Raw genomic sequence first — 13,096 nt, 5'->3', positions numbered from 1 at the left:
TTCAGAATTTTATTGGCAGCTCAAAGAGCTGTCTTTGATGTGAGGTTATGAATGCAAATGTTTTACATAAGGGATTTAAATGTACTGAATGGGCTTCCATGAATTAGAGTTATTTATGTAGTGTAGTGTGTAATAGATATTTGAAACCTCATTTTACCTCAGCATGGCTCCTGAGGTCTGCCTATGATGGATACTGGACGAGTTGGCAAAGAGGGTGTAAGGGCAAAGGGTGGTGGGTTGGGGCATGGGTTGGCATGGAGGGTATTAGAGGCCATTGAGAGTAGGTGGTGGGCATGTGTTGGCAAGAGTTGGCAGTAAGGACAGGGGGAAGGGTTGGGGTGTGAGGGGTGAGGGCTAGAGGGCCTACTGTTTAAGAAAAAAATTGGGACGAAGTCCCGGAGAACTGAGGTAGGCCTTTTAATCTGTCCAACTTGGCACTTGGCAGCCCCTGTGACCACCTCCTATCTGTGTCCGGGGATGGCGGCCTGAATCCTTCCAACATCCTCCCCATCCCCCCACTGGATTGAAGATCCCGCCATTCTGGGTATTTTCCCCCAGGCGGACACAGCAAGCCGGGAAATTTCCCAGCCCCAGAAGCAAACAACCAGGCCTATGTGTACAATGGGAGTCATGCTAGCCTATGTTATTTGATAGAGCAGACCATTGGCATGCTGGAATAACACTTCCGTTATTTGGGGAGCTCTGGAGGGGCCCTGCAGTATTCAGCACAGTGCATGTCTTATTGCCTCTGGGGAGCATCCCCAGGGGCAGCAATGGAGCTAGCAGAAGACTGGTAACTTTCAATGGGGGAGATGGATAGTAAGAGTTTCTATAGATATTTAAGAAAAATAAGAAAAGAGTTAACAAAGTGAGCTTTGTTGGTCCAATAGAAAGTGCATCTGGGGAATTGATAATGGAAAGCAGGGATGTGCTGGATGAATTGAACAAGTATTTTGCATTGATCTTCACTGTAGAGGATACAAGTGACATCCCAGGAATAACTGTAAATCAGGTAATGGAAGCAAGGGAGGAATTCAGAAAAATGACAATCACCAGGGAAGTGGTATTGAGCAGATTGTTGGGGCTGTGGGCTGACAAATCCTTGGGTCCGGATGGACTTCACCCTGAGGTCTTGAAAGAAGTGGCTAGTGAGATAGTTGATGTATTGGTTTTAATTTTCCAAAATTCCCTAGATTCCAGGAAGGTTCCATTAGATTGGGAAATGGCGATTTATTCAAAAAGGGAGGGAGACAGAAAACAGGAAATTACAGACCAGTTAGCTTAACATCTGTCACAGAGAAAATGTTAGGAGCTATTATTAAAGATGTTAGAGCAGGGCACTTAATTCAAGACATACAGGCAATGTGGTTTTGTGAAAGGGAAATCAGGTTTAACCAATTTATTGGAGTTCTTTGAAGGAATCACATGTGATGTGGATAAAGGGGAACTGGTGGGTATACTGTACTTTGATGGGCACTGTATCAAATGCCTTTTGGAAATCTAAGGTAGTTGCAGAAAATAAAAGCTCATGGCTGAGGAGGTAACATATTGGCATTGAAAGAAGATTGGCTCGCTAATGGAAGCAGAGTTGGCAAAAATGGGTCTTTTTCTAATTGGCAGGATGTGATGAGTGGTGTGCCACAGGGATCAGTGCTGGGCCTCAACTTTTTACAGTTTATGTAAATGACTTGGATGAAGGTTCTGAACGTATGCTTGTGAAATTTGTTGACGACACAAAATTAGATAGGAAAGTAAATTGTGAAGAGGACCTAAGGAGGCTACAAACAGATATAGATAGGTTAAGTGAGTGGGCAAAGATTTGGCAAATGAAGTATAATATGGGCAAATGTGAAATTGTCTATTTTGGCAGGAAGAATAAAATAGAAGCTTATTATCTAAATGGTGAGAGTTTGCAGAGCTCTGAGATTCAGAGGGATCTGGGTGTCTGAGTGCATGTATCACAAAAGGTTCGAATTCAGGTACAGCAAGGAATTAGGAAAGATAATAAAATGTTATTGTTTATTGTGCAGGGAATTGATTACAAAAGTAGGGAGGTAATGCTTCAGTTGTACAGGGCACTGGTGAGACCACATCTGGAATACTGTGTACAGTATTGGTCTCCTTATTTAAGGAAAGATGTAAATGCATTAGAAGTAGTTTAGAGAAGGTTTACTAGACTAATACCAGGAATAGGCAGGTTGTCTTATGAGGAAAGGCTGAACGGGTTAGGCCTTGTATCCACTGGAGTTTAGAAAAGTAAGAGGTGACTTGATTGAAACCTTTTAGATCCTGAGGGGTGGATGTGGAGGGGATGTTTCCCCTTGTGGGAGAATCTGGAACCAGGGGTCACTGTTTAAAAATAAAGGGTCGCTCATTTAATACAGAGATGAGGAGAATTTTTTTCCCTCAGAGGTTCATGAGTCTTTAGAACACTCATCCTCAAAAAGCAGTAGGAGCAGAGTCTTTGAATATTTTTAAGGCAGAGCTAGATAGATTCTTTATTAACAAGGGGGTGAAAGGTTATGGGGGTAGGCAGAAATGTGGGGTTGAGGTTACAATCACATCAGTCATGATCTTATCGAATAGCAGAGCAGGCTCAAAGGGCCGACTGGCTTAGTCCTGCTCCTAATTCGTATGTTGACTGTAGATGGTTTTGACCAGCTCTGGCCCCAGAAGTCCTAGTTTCGGACTGACGGCACTATCTTGTCATGGGTGGTCACAGTCTGGCTGTCCGTCTGGTTGGCTGACAGGCAACAGCAAGGGCACTGATGAAGTGGCTTTAGACATTCCAGAGGAATCTCTGACATGGTCTTTGTTGCCAGACAAATCCAAGAAAAATGTCAAAAACAACACCAAGAAATTTTCATTGCATTCATCAACCTGACCAAAACATTTGAGTCAGTAAACCATGAGGCTCTGTGGATTGTGCTCCAAAGGTTTGGATGTCCAAGAAACTTCATCACAATCCTACAACTGCTTCATGATAACTTGACTGCAACATTCTTGAGTGAGATCTGAACTAGACATTTTCAAAATCCAGACGGTTGTCAAGCAAAGATGTGCGATAGTCTCCCATGCTATTCACAACCTACCTGACAATGGCTATTCATCTCAAAATTCAACTGCCCTCTGCTATGAGTGTTTTATACTGCCCAGAGGTAAAACTCTTTAACCTCAATCGCCTCTGTGCCAAAAGTAAACTGACCGCCATTGACATACATGATCCACAGTCTGAGGATGACTGCAGTGTTGTTGCTCACTCTGCAGCAGATTTGCAAGCCAGTCCTGATCTCTTCAATTCTTCATACAAGAAACTGGGGCTTGTCCTTAAATATTGCCAAAACAAAACTCATATCAAACCACTACTGGGCAGCTTCTGCATGAACACTGAAGACACCCAGTTTCACCGGAATGTTCCAGGGCGCTAAGGCTCTAAATTATGAAGAAAGATTACTTAAACTATAGTTGTATTCCCTGGTATATAAAAGGTTAAGGGGTAATTTTACTGAGGTTTTTAGAATTTTGAAAGGAATTGATAGGATAAGGAGCAAGAAACTTTTTCTGTTGGTAGTGGAATCTTAGACATAACCCTGAAATCACAGCTAGGTCATTCAAGAGAGAAGTTAGGGAAGCCTTCTACATTTAAAAGGTGGTAGTGTGAAACTACCTCACACAGAAATGAGTAGATGTTAGCTCAATTGATAGTTTTAAACCTGAGATCAATAGATCTTTTCTGTCAAAGGAATTAAGAAATATGGGTCAAAGGTAAATGGTGTTATGATACAGATCAACCCACTGAATGGTGGATCAGGCTTCCGGGGCCTATTCTTGTTCCTACATTTCAATCTTCCACATTACTGCCCAGATGCTGAAGTTGAAAATTACCCTCAATGACTGCAAAAATAATTACTTCATGGCATCTAACCTAATTTTATGCTTTTGTACTTTATACAGATGTTCCCTAATTTTCTCCTGCCTAGCTCAAATAACCCTCCCAAGGTGAACAGAATCCAATTCCTTCATTATTTTAAAAACATTAATCATATATGCTTGAAGTCTCAGTTCCTTGAGCCTATTCTTATAACTAAGTGCCCTTAAACTATATATCAATCAAATGGCTTTTCACTGAACCATTTCCAGGGCCAGACAAGCAGATCAAAACAGTACAGTATTCTAGATGCAGTCAAACCAGGCCTTTGTAAAAAGGTAGAAATTGCATTTCTAGTTTTATATTTAATGGTCCTAGCTGTACATCCCAGCACCTTATTAATTTTCACTACAGCTTTTGACACTAGCTATGGACTTGCAATGTTTTGGGAACTACATCCCCAGGTCTTTATCCCACTGTACAGCCTCAAGCAGACAGCCCCATATGGTATGCACATGCCTGGAATCACCATAGCCCAAATATATCAAGCTGCACTGATTTACATTGAAAGGCATCTGTCACACAAACTCCATTCTACAGTCTGTCTGAAAATACTTGCAAGCTGTTTATTTAACCTAAGGTGCCATCAGAAAACTTATGGATTGTTCTCCCAATGCCTTCATTCAAATCGTTAACAAAGATGGTGAAAATCAACAGGTCTAATGCAGGTTCTTGTGGCCTCACTATGACTTGCCCCAACACAGTCACTGTAATTAATTTTTGCCCTTTGGCCAAGTGAATGAGACCGGTTCACTACTCAGTACAAAAATCTGCACATTGACCCCTCAAGATTTAACCTTAATTAGCAGCCTTTTAATGCTGCACTTCAAAGAGTTTATTGAAAATCAAAGCACACAGGGAGTAAAGTTTAACTTGCTGGGGGTATGGGGGGTGGGGTGAGATGGGAGGGTGGTGGCACAAAATAGGCATTATATATGCTCCTGATTCTCCTTTTCATTGGCTTCAATGAAGTGGTGTGTAGCAGGTGGAGAATCTGCTACTGCCCATTTCCCCACACTGTAGTTGGATTTTACCCACATAATATCAAAGGAAGATGGCTGTGGTTGCTGGAGGTCAGTCATCTCAGCTCCAGGACATCACCACAGGAGTTCCTCAGGGTAGTGGCCTAGTCCCAACCATCTTCAGCTGCTTCATCAATGACCTTCCTTCCATCATAAGGTCAGAAGTGGGGATGTTCGCTGATGCTTGCACAATGTTCAGCACCATTCACGACTCCTCAGATACTGAAGCAGTCCATGTCCAAATGCAGCAAGGCCTGGACAATATCCAGGCTTGGGTTGACAAGTGGCAAGTAACATTCGTGCCACACAAATGTCAGGCAATGACCATTTCCAACAAGAGAGAATCCAACCATCGCCCCTTGATGTTCAATGGCATTACCATCGCTGAATCCCCCACTATCAACATCCTGGGGGTTACCATTGACCAGAAACTGAACTGGACTTGCCATATAAATACTGTGGCTACAAGAGCAGGTCAGAGGCTAGGAATAGTGTGATGAGTAACCCATCTCCTGACTCCCCAATGCAAGTCCACCATTTACAAGGCACAAGTCAGGAGTGTGATGGAATATTCCATGCTTGCCTGGATGAGTGCAGCTCTCACAACACTCAAGAAGCTTGACACCAACCAGGACAGAGCAGCCTGCTTGATTAGCACCACATCCACAAATATTCACTTCCTCCACCACCGATGCAAAGTAGCAGCAGTGTGTACCATTTACAAGATGCACTGCAGGAATTCAGCAAGGCTCCTTCAACAGCACCTCCTAAACCCACAGCCAGGGCAGCAGGTAGATGGGACCACCACCACCTGGAGGTTCCTCTCCAAGTCATTCACCATCCTAATTTGGAACTATATCGCCATTCCTTCACTGTCGCTGGGTCAAAATCCTGGAACTCCCTTCCTAACAGCACTGTGGATGTACCTACACCACATGGACTGCAGCGGTTCAAGAAGACAGCTCACCACCACCTTCTCAAGGGCAATTAGGGATGGGCAATAAATGCTAGCCCAGCCAGCGAAGCACATATCCCATGAATGAATAAAAAAAATCTGCCAGACTTCCATCATCCACCAACCTGCAACCTGTTCAAAAGAAAATATTCAAGTGCATCAGAGAGAATTCGTTTTCCAGGAGCCATAGTACGATTCCCTGATAACCATACAACACATCCTGAGTAGTCCCTGCTTGCATTTTGCCTATAACTGAAGTTAAACTAATAGGCCTATAGTTTTTTGGTTCTACTGACCTTTTATGTACAAGCCTTTCTGTTGTCCGTGAACAAAATCCCACTTCACAGTGAGCTCTTACATTATATAAGCCAGATAATATAGCCCATTTTTTGAGCACTCAAGGGTGAATTACACCATAAACAGCAGCCTGATTTAATTTTACAGCCCTAATGTTAATGAAAACTCTTTCTGCATCTCCTACATATTCCATTTTAGCATCACAACTATTTAACAGCAATGGTAACTTAATATATAAAACTGATGCAAAGTAATAATTTAATACCTCAGCTATATCTTGAGACTTCCTTCAAACCTGTCCCTCAGACTCACTCACTGGTGTGATGCAGGCCTTGATTCTCTGATGACTGAAAAAGGCTTCATTATTAATACCACACCTATCAATGATCCTCTTAGCTTTTGCTCTTTTGGCCTATCTCAGCAGGTGCCCTCGAACTGAATCAGGTGCCTATGAGAATTGTAACATCATTTTAAAAGAATGGGCAATGGAAAATATGAAAGTTTCGCCTCAACTGTTATATGGAGAAGTCTTTAATGTCAGAGGAGGGAAAGGGAGATGCATGTTTTTCTTTTCTGATGTCTGCTAGTTACCAAGGCAGGTACTGCAACTTAAAGAACAGTCATGAAAATAGCTCTGGATAACAAAGGGAAACCCAATGAAAGTGCCTTATGGTACAACAATTTTCTAAACATTTACAGGAGGATCCATCAAATCAAGCACTCATAAAATTGAAACAAATTAAAATAATCTTTTTCCACCCAAAATGTTGTGAGAAATTAATTGTATCACTCAGTGAACAATGGGGCTGGATTTAAATGTCACCTATCATGTCAGGAAACATGACAGCCAGGCCCACTTAAGCGTGGGATATGAACAGCATTAATCTCCTGGTAATGGCAGAACCTGTCCCGATTAAGCTGGAGGGCGAAAGGGTCTGGCACTGGATTCCCAGGTGCTGGCAATGGGACATCAATTAAGTGGGGGACTGCTTAAAGCCACCCCTCTGTCTTTGCCTCTGACTTACCTGCCCCCTTTCTCTCATGACCCCCATCCTGTAATCCCCATCCTGCCCCCACCTTTGGCCTGGGGTTCCACGATGATCCCAGACCTCTGTGGCCAGCTGACTCCACTCGCTGGTGCTGGTGGCCTGAGAAGTTGCTGACATCTGATTGGCCAGCAGCTCTTGGCAGGCAGGACTTCTGCTACTGGGGACCTCAATCACAGGGAAGGCCACTTAAGAGCCCAAAGGGCACTTGATTTCGTCGGACCTCCCCAACAGAACTGATGGTGGTACTCCATCAATTCTCTGACTGGTGGGTGAGACCCCCATTGGCCTTACAGATTCCCAGACACAATCTGCGATAGTGTATGCACATTTGAACTTGCATTTCCTTTTTTCTGAAGTTCACTAATTGATGATAAAGTTTTACAACACCAGGGAATTTACTGCTTCTAAATTTCAGTAAGATATATGGTTATGAAAATGAGTATTAATATCTACAACTTTTATCCTGCTTTTTACAAGTGTTAAAAGAAATACTTCATGGGCAAATTTCTTTATCATCTCTCAAATGATAAATCAGACTATGATTTTAAACAAAATATCAAGAGAAGTAATAACGTTTTAAGCAAATGAACATGGTGACATCTTTTAAAATAGTGAAAATTGAGTCGTTCTTTGACTGACATTTTAGCACAAAAATAGGTTAAAGGAAGACATGGAAGTGTGTTAAAAGGAAAGGTTGCAGTTATTGAGTACACTTTGCAATTATTGCATTAAAATAGTCTGTGTGCCACTTTGTTATTCTTAGAAATTACAGTTATAAAGGAAAGACTCATTTGGTACTGATTTATTCATTCAGGTAATGATTACTATCGCACTTATGGAGGGGCAATGAAAGTTGATGTACTAGGTCATACCAGCTTGGTCTCTTGCTTTCCGTGGTACATAATCTTTGATTTAAGCTTGAACGTAGGGAACATGATTAAAAAGTTTTCAGATGATACAAAAATGGCCATGCGGTTGATAGTGAAGAAGAAAGCTGCAGACTGTAGGAAGTTATCAATGGACTAGAGAGGTGGGCAGAAATGTGGCAATTGAATTCAGTCATGAATACTGTATTGTAATGCATTTGGAGAAGGCAAACAATATAAGGAAATACAGAATAAATGGTAGGATACTGAAGTGTAGAGGAACAATAGGACCTTGGAGTGCATGTCCACAGGCCCCTGAAACTAGCAGGACAGGTAAACAAGGTGGTGATTAACAGGCATGCAGGATACATATATTATAAGAACAAGGAGGTTATACTAGAACTATATAAAACCCTAGTTAGGCCAAAGCTAGGGTTTTGCATACAATTCTAGTCATGATAATCACACTAGAGAGGGCATACAGGAGATTTATAAGGGTGTTGCCAGAACTGGAAGATTTTAGCTATGAGGAAAGATTGGAAAGGATGGGGCTGTTTTCTTTTGAATAGATGAGGCTGAGGGGAGATTTAATTGAGGTGGATAAAATTATGAAAGACCTGGATAGAGTGGATAGGAAGGACCTGTTTTCCTCAGCAGAGAGGTCAGTATCCAGAGGCATAGCTTTAAAGTAATTGGTAGAAGAATTACATGAGATTTTTTTTTCATGCAGAGGGTGGCGGACATCTGGAAGTCACTGTCTGAAAGAGTGATGGAGGCAGTGTGGTAATCTGAGGTCCAACACATCTTTAAGAGAATGTGAGCAGATTGACCATGTGACTGTATGGCCCAATAGCTGTGTAGTGCAGGCTACAATGTTAAAGTTAGTCTAGAGTACGGTCTGGTTGGAGAAGCACACATGATGTTAGTGCTCTGTTGTCTGTGTAAATAAATAGCATGTGCTTCATTTTACATTGGTCTCTGCATCTGCAGTATATTGTGATCGACTCACCCGCTGACAGATAAGCGTGCAACCAATTCGCAAGCAAAGCGACCCCGCAGTAGAACATAACAACTGGCAACAAGAAAAAACCACCATCAGTCAATGACACTAAAAAAAGCCCTGCGGGCCGATTGTAAGTATAGCCCTCACCATAGTCATCGAAGTTATCTCCCTCCAGTATGCCACAATTTGGTTGCATCAAACCATTTGATCAGGCCACTGGTCACATTATATTGAACACCTCACGTTTTTCTTTTTGGCCCATGAGATATCGGAGGAGGAGAAGAGGCGGGCAATCTCTTATTGACATGTGGCAGTAAAACATACGGCCTAATTCATAGTCTTATGGCACCCAACACCCAGATTCCAAGAGCTTTGATGAGTTGGTGAACCTTGAGAAAAACCACTTCCAGCTGAAACCCTCGGTACCAACACAGTGTTTTAAATTCAATTTGAGGCATCACGCCCCTGGTGAGACAGTTGCTTGCTATGTAACAGCCTTGAAACAACTGACAGAGTACTGTGCATTTGGGATGTCAATTAATGATATGTTAAGAGACTGATTAGTGTTACTCACAATAAGAGGTTGTTGTGGAAGAATTAATCCAGGCTGGTCTTTTAGTTCAAGCTGGTTTATTTTCAAGACAACTCCTCAGTGCTAATGACTTCCAAGCTGTATTTTTAAATTCTGTTTAGATGGGATAATCAATGCCTGTCACCTGTTTAACTAGCAATTATCTTTAACAAGGTGATTGCCATTCAGTGTGATTATTTATACATTGACAGATAACCTTTTGAAAAAAAGAACATTTTTTGAAACAAACAGAAGGAGATAATGCCACAACTATAGTTCTCATATTTCCTTTACCAAATATATATATAAACAATTATAAAAAGTTTTTTGTTCATTTCATCATTATAACATTAGACACCCCTCTTCCAATACATTTAATAATTTCCTAGAGCAGGCACTTCTTTTCATAAAACAGCCTGATAGTTGGTGACTTGTGTCAACCTATTATATCTTAGACATCTCTCTCCTCTCTAACATTTCTTTTATGCTGGCTAGGTCTATTCTTAGCATTTTCTCAGTGACACTTTTTGTGGAATGAACATTATCCCAAAGAGACCGGTTATCAACGTAACATTCTATGGGCAAACTTTTCTTACGTTGCCCCTTATATAATATTTCTGTCAGTATATTAGTTAAGTAAACCCCCATATCTAATGCTTCTACCAAGGCTAACGTTTTAGCAGCTAAGGTGCTTTTCACTACCCTTTTTATTTTCTTGGCCTCCCAAGCCAATGGTCAACATTTATCATTCTTTCCCACCAAGAATATGATAAACCCTGCTGTGCTAGAGTACCCATCTGGAAGATTGGCATGTGAAGCATCACTAAAAATGACCAACCTCATATCTTCTGGATCACCCAAGGCTGGAAACTTGAGCACAGGTCTCTCAGAATTCAATTTTTTAAACATTTTATTTGCTCTCAGAACTTCCTCAACTGTAGCATGTTTCATCATGGTACTCAGCTCCAACACATCATAACTAGTGTCAGGCCTAGTCTGAGTGCACAACCAGTTCAACTGCCCAATCAAACTTCTCAACCATTCCGTTTCTTCCTTGGTAGCAGGATCCTCTTTTTGTGAGGATCTAACCAGAGTTATTAGGATATGATTAACATTTTCCAAATAAGATTGTTGATTCAATGTCACTCCTAACTTGCTCTGCTTAATGTCTAAACCTATGTATTTAAAGGCCCCTGAAACCTGACTTCTGACCTTGAATTCCTTCTTTATCTTCTCGATTACCCATTTTTCAAATTCTACAGATCCTCCCCACAGGAAATCATCAACATGCATGATAAAGATCCCAGCTAGTTTCTCCTTATGGTACCAGTAGAACATCATGGAGTCTGCCTTTAACTGAATGCAACCTGTTTTCAACAGGACAGACCAAACTCTTGACGCATCATTCAATCCATAAACACACTTATTCAATTTCATTAGCTTTCCTTCTACATCCCCGGCTTCTTTGGGCGGTTTCAAAAACACTTCCCTTTGAAACTTCTCTCCCTATAAATCAATGTGCACTCCCAGGAATAGGATGTCAAAAAAGCTAAAAAAATCTTCAAACTCACTTTCCCTGCAGTAGGCGAGTCCACTCTGACATCCTGATCTCCTAGTTTCTCTTCAAAGCCTCGGGCTTATAATCTCACTTTGGCCTTATGTGTGCCGTCTGGGAGTACCTTTTCTGTACAGATCCATCTGTGAGATAAAGCTGGCTGTCCTCTGTCAGACATTTCAGAATATACCCGAAATTTCTTCCAACTTTCTAACTCTTTCTGTTTGGCTTCCTTTATCAGCTTATTTTCCAATTTGTTAGCAGCTACTAGAATCTCTCGGTCAAAAGGACTTCTGCTCCTATTGAGATTGCTAGCTTGCTCTCTAGTCCTCGTTCTTGTTAAGCTACAGCCCCTACTCACATTCCTCTCCCTTTCTGGACTACTACTCTATGATCTTTCTCCTATGCAAGCAGAACCCCGTTCGCAAGTCCATGATTTTTTTCTAGGGTAACGACCACTTTCTGGTCCATGATCAGAACTCATACTGCGCTTTCTGGGTTTCCACATCTTTACCTTGGTTTGCCAATCGATAGGTCTTGTCTCCCGTTCTTCATCCTGCACATTTAGCCAATGTTTGTATTTACCAGTGGCCTTTCTTGCTCTCCCGATGATGGTGGCATCCCTCCACACACTGGTCCCTTTGGGTTGTTGCTCTTTTGGATGAATAACGCTATCCTGTACCTCAGTGTTACTTTGTTCATGGTCAGTCAACCCTGTATCTGCCACTGTCTGCTCCGCATAACTACCCAGTGTATGTGTGTTATGTGAAGTGCATGGTGCCTCCTCGCTTTCTATATCCTGTTCAGAACCTGTAAAGGTATAGTCAATACCAATTAACCACAAAAAATGTACCCTAACAGTTTGATTGCTGTGTTGCACAATTACTACTTTCCCATCACTCCCTATTACCTTGCCAAGCCCTTTCCACTCTTTCCAGCCCTCCCTTTCATAATATACCATGTCTCCTTGTCTAAACTGTATTCCCAATAGTCTTACGCAGTGCCATAGGGCTCGCCGAATTTTCTCCGAGACCTCAGCTTTAAGAAAGCTTTTATGCCCACGTGCAAAGCGTTCAGATGAGCAGAAAAGGTGGAGTCATTGCTAGTCCCTTCTAGAGCAGGTGGAGCATCTGACAACACCAAAGGTAATTTCAGATTTCTTCCATACACCAACTGGTACGGACTGTAATCCCCAACCATTTGCAGATAGTTCTTTGCGTGCACCGCCCATGCTAGTGTCGTTTGCAATTTACAATCTGGTTTATCAACCAATATTTTATGTAACATGTCATCTATTACTGCATGGTTTCTTTCACTCTCAGCTACAGTGTGCATAACTATGATGTTTAAATTTTCACACATATCTCAGAATTCCTCATTTGCAAATTCCCCCACCGTTATCTGTGAGGAACTTCGTTGGTGTTCCTAATCCTGTTCCTACCCATTTCTCCATGGCCTTATCGACAATGGTCCTTTTGTCTTTACTATGTATCACAGTGGATAGGCTAAATCTGGTTGCCATATCTATGAAGTATAGTAAAAAAATACCCCTATCTTTATCCCAAACTTTCAAGTACATTGCATCGTTAAACTCCCTGGCTAGTGGCAAGCTCACAACAGGTTGCGGTGATGCTTTGTGATATTTAAGGCAAATTTCACACTGAGCAGTGATTTGTTCAATAAGGTCATCATATCCGTTGTTAACCACTCCCGCATCTTGAAGTAGAGTCTTCAGTTTCTGTGGCACCACATGTGCAAACTGTCTATGTAATTTCCAAATGATCATCTTTTAGTCCACCAAATCCTTATTCTCAGCAGTTAACAAAACTTCATGAACTTTTTGATAAGAA

At 41.7% G+C, this 13,096-nt stretch overlaps 1 protein-coding gene across 1 annotated transcript in view; it reads right to left on the bottom strand.

Moving 5' to 3' along the window:
- The window catches only part of ttn.2 (titin, tandem duplicate 2), a 694,778-nt gene that overhangs the window by 428,568 nt on the left and 253,114 nt on the right, over nucleotides 1-13,096 (bottom strand). The window lies entirely within an intron of this gene.

This window comes from Cetorhinus maximus, chromosome 11, assembly GCF_964194155.1.
Source record: "Cetorhinus maximus chromosome 11, sCetMax3.hap1.1, whole genome shotgun sequence".
NCBI lineage: Eukaryota > Metazoa > Chordata > Chondrichthyes > Lamniformes > Cetorhinidae > Cetorhinus > Cetorhinus maximus.
The sequence above is the reverse complement of the archived record's forward strand: the minus strand, read 5'-3'. Positions and strand labels throughout refer to the sequence as shown.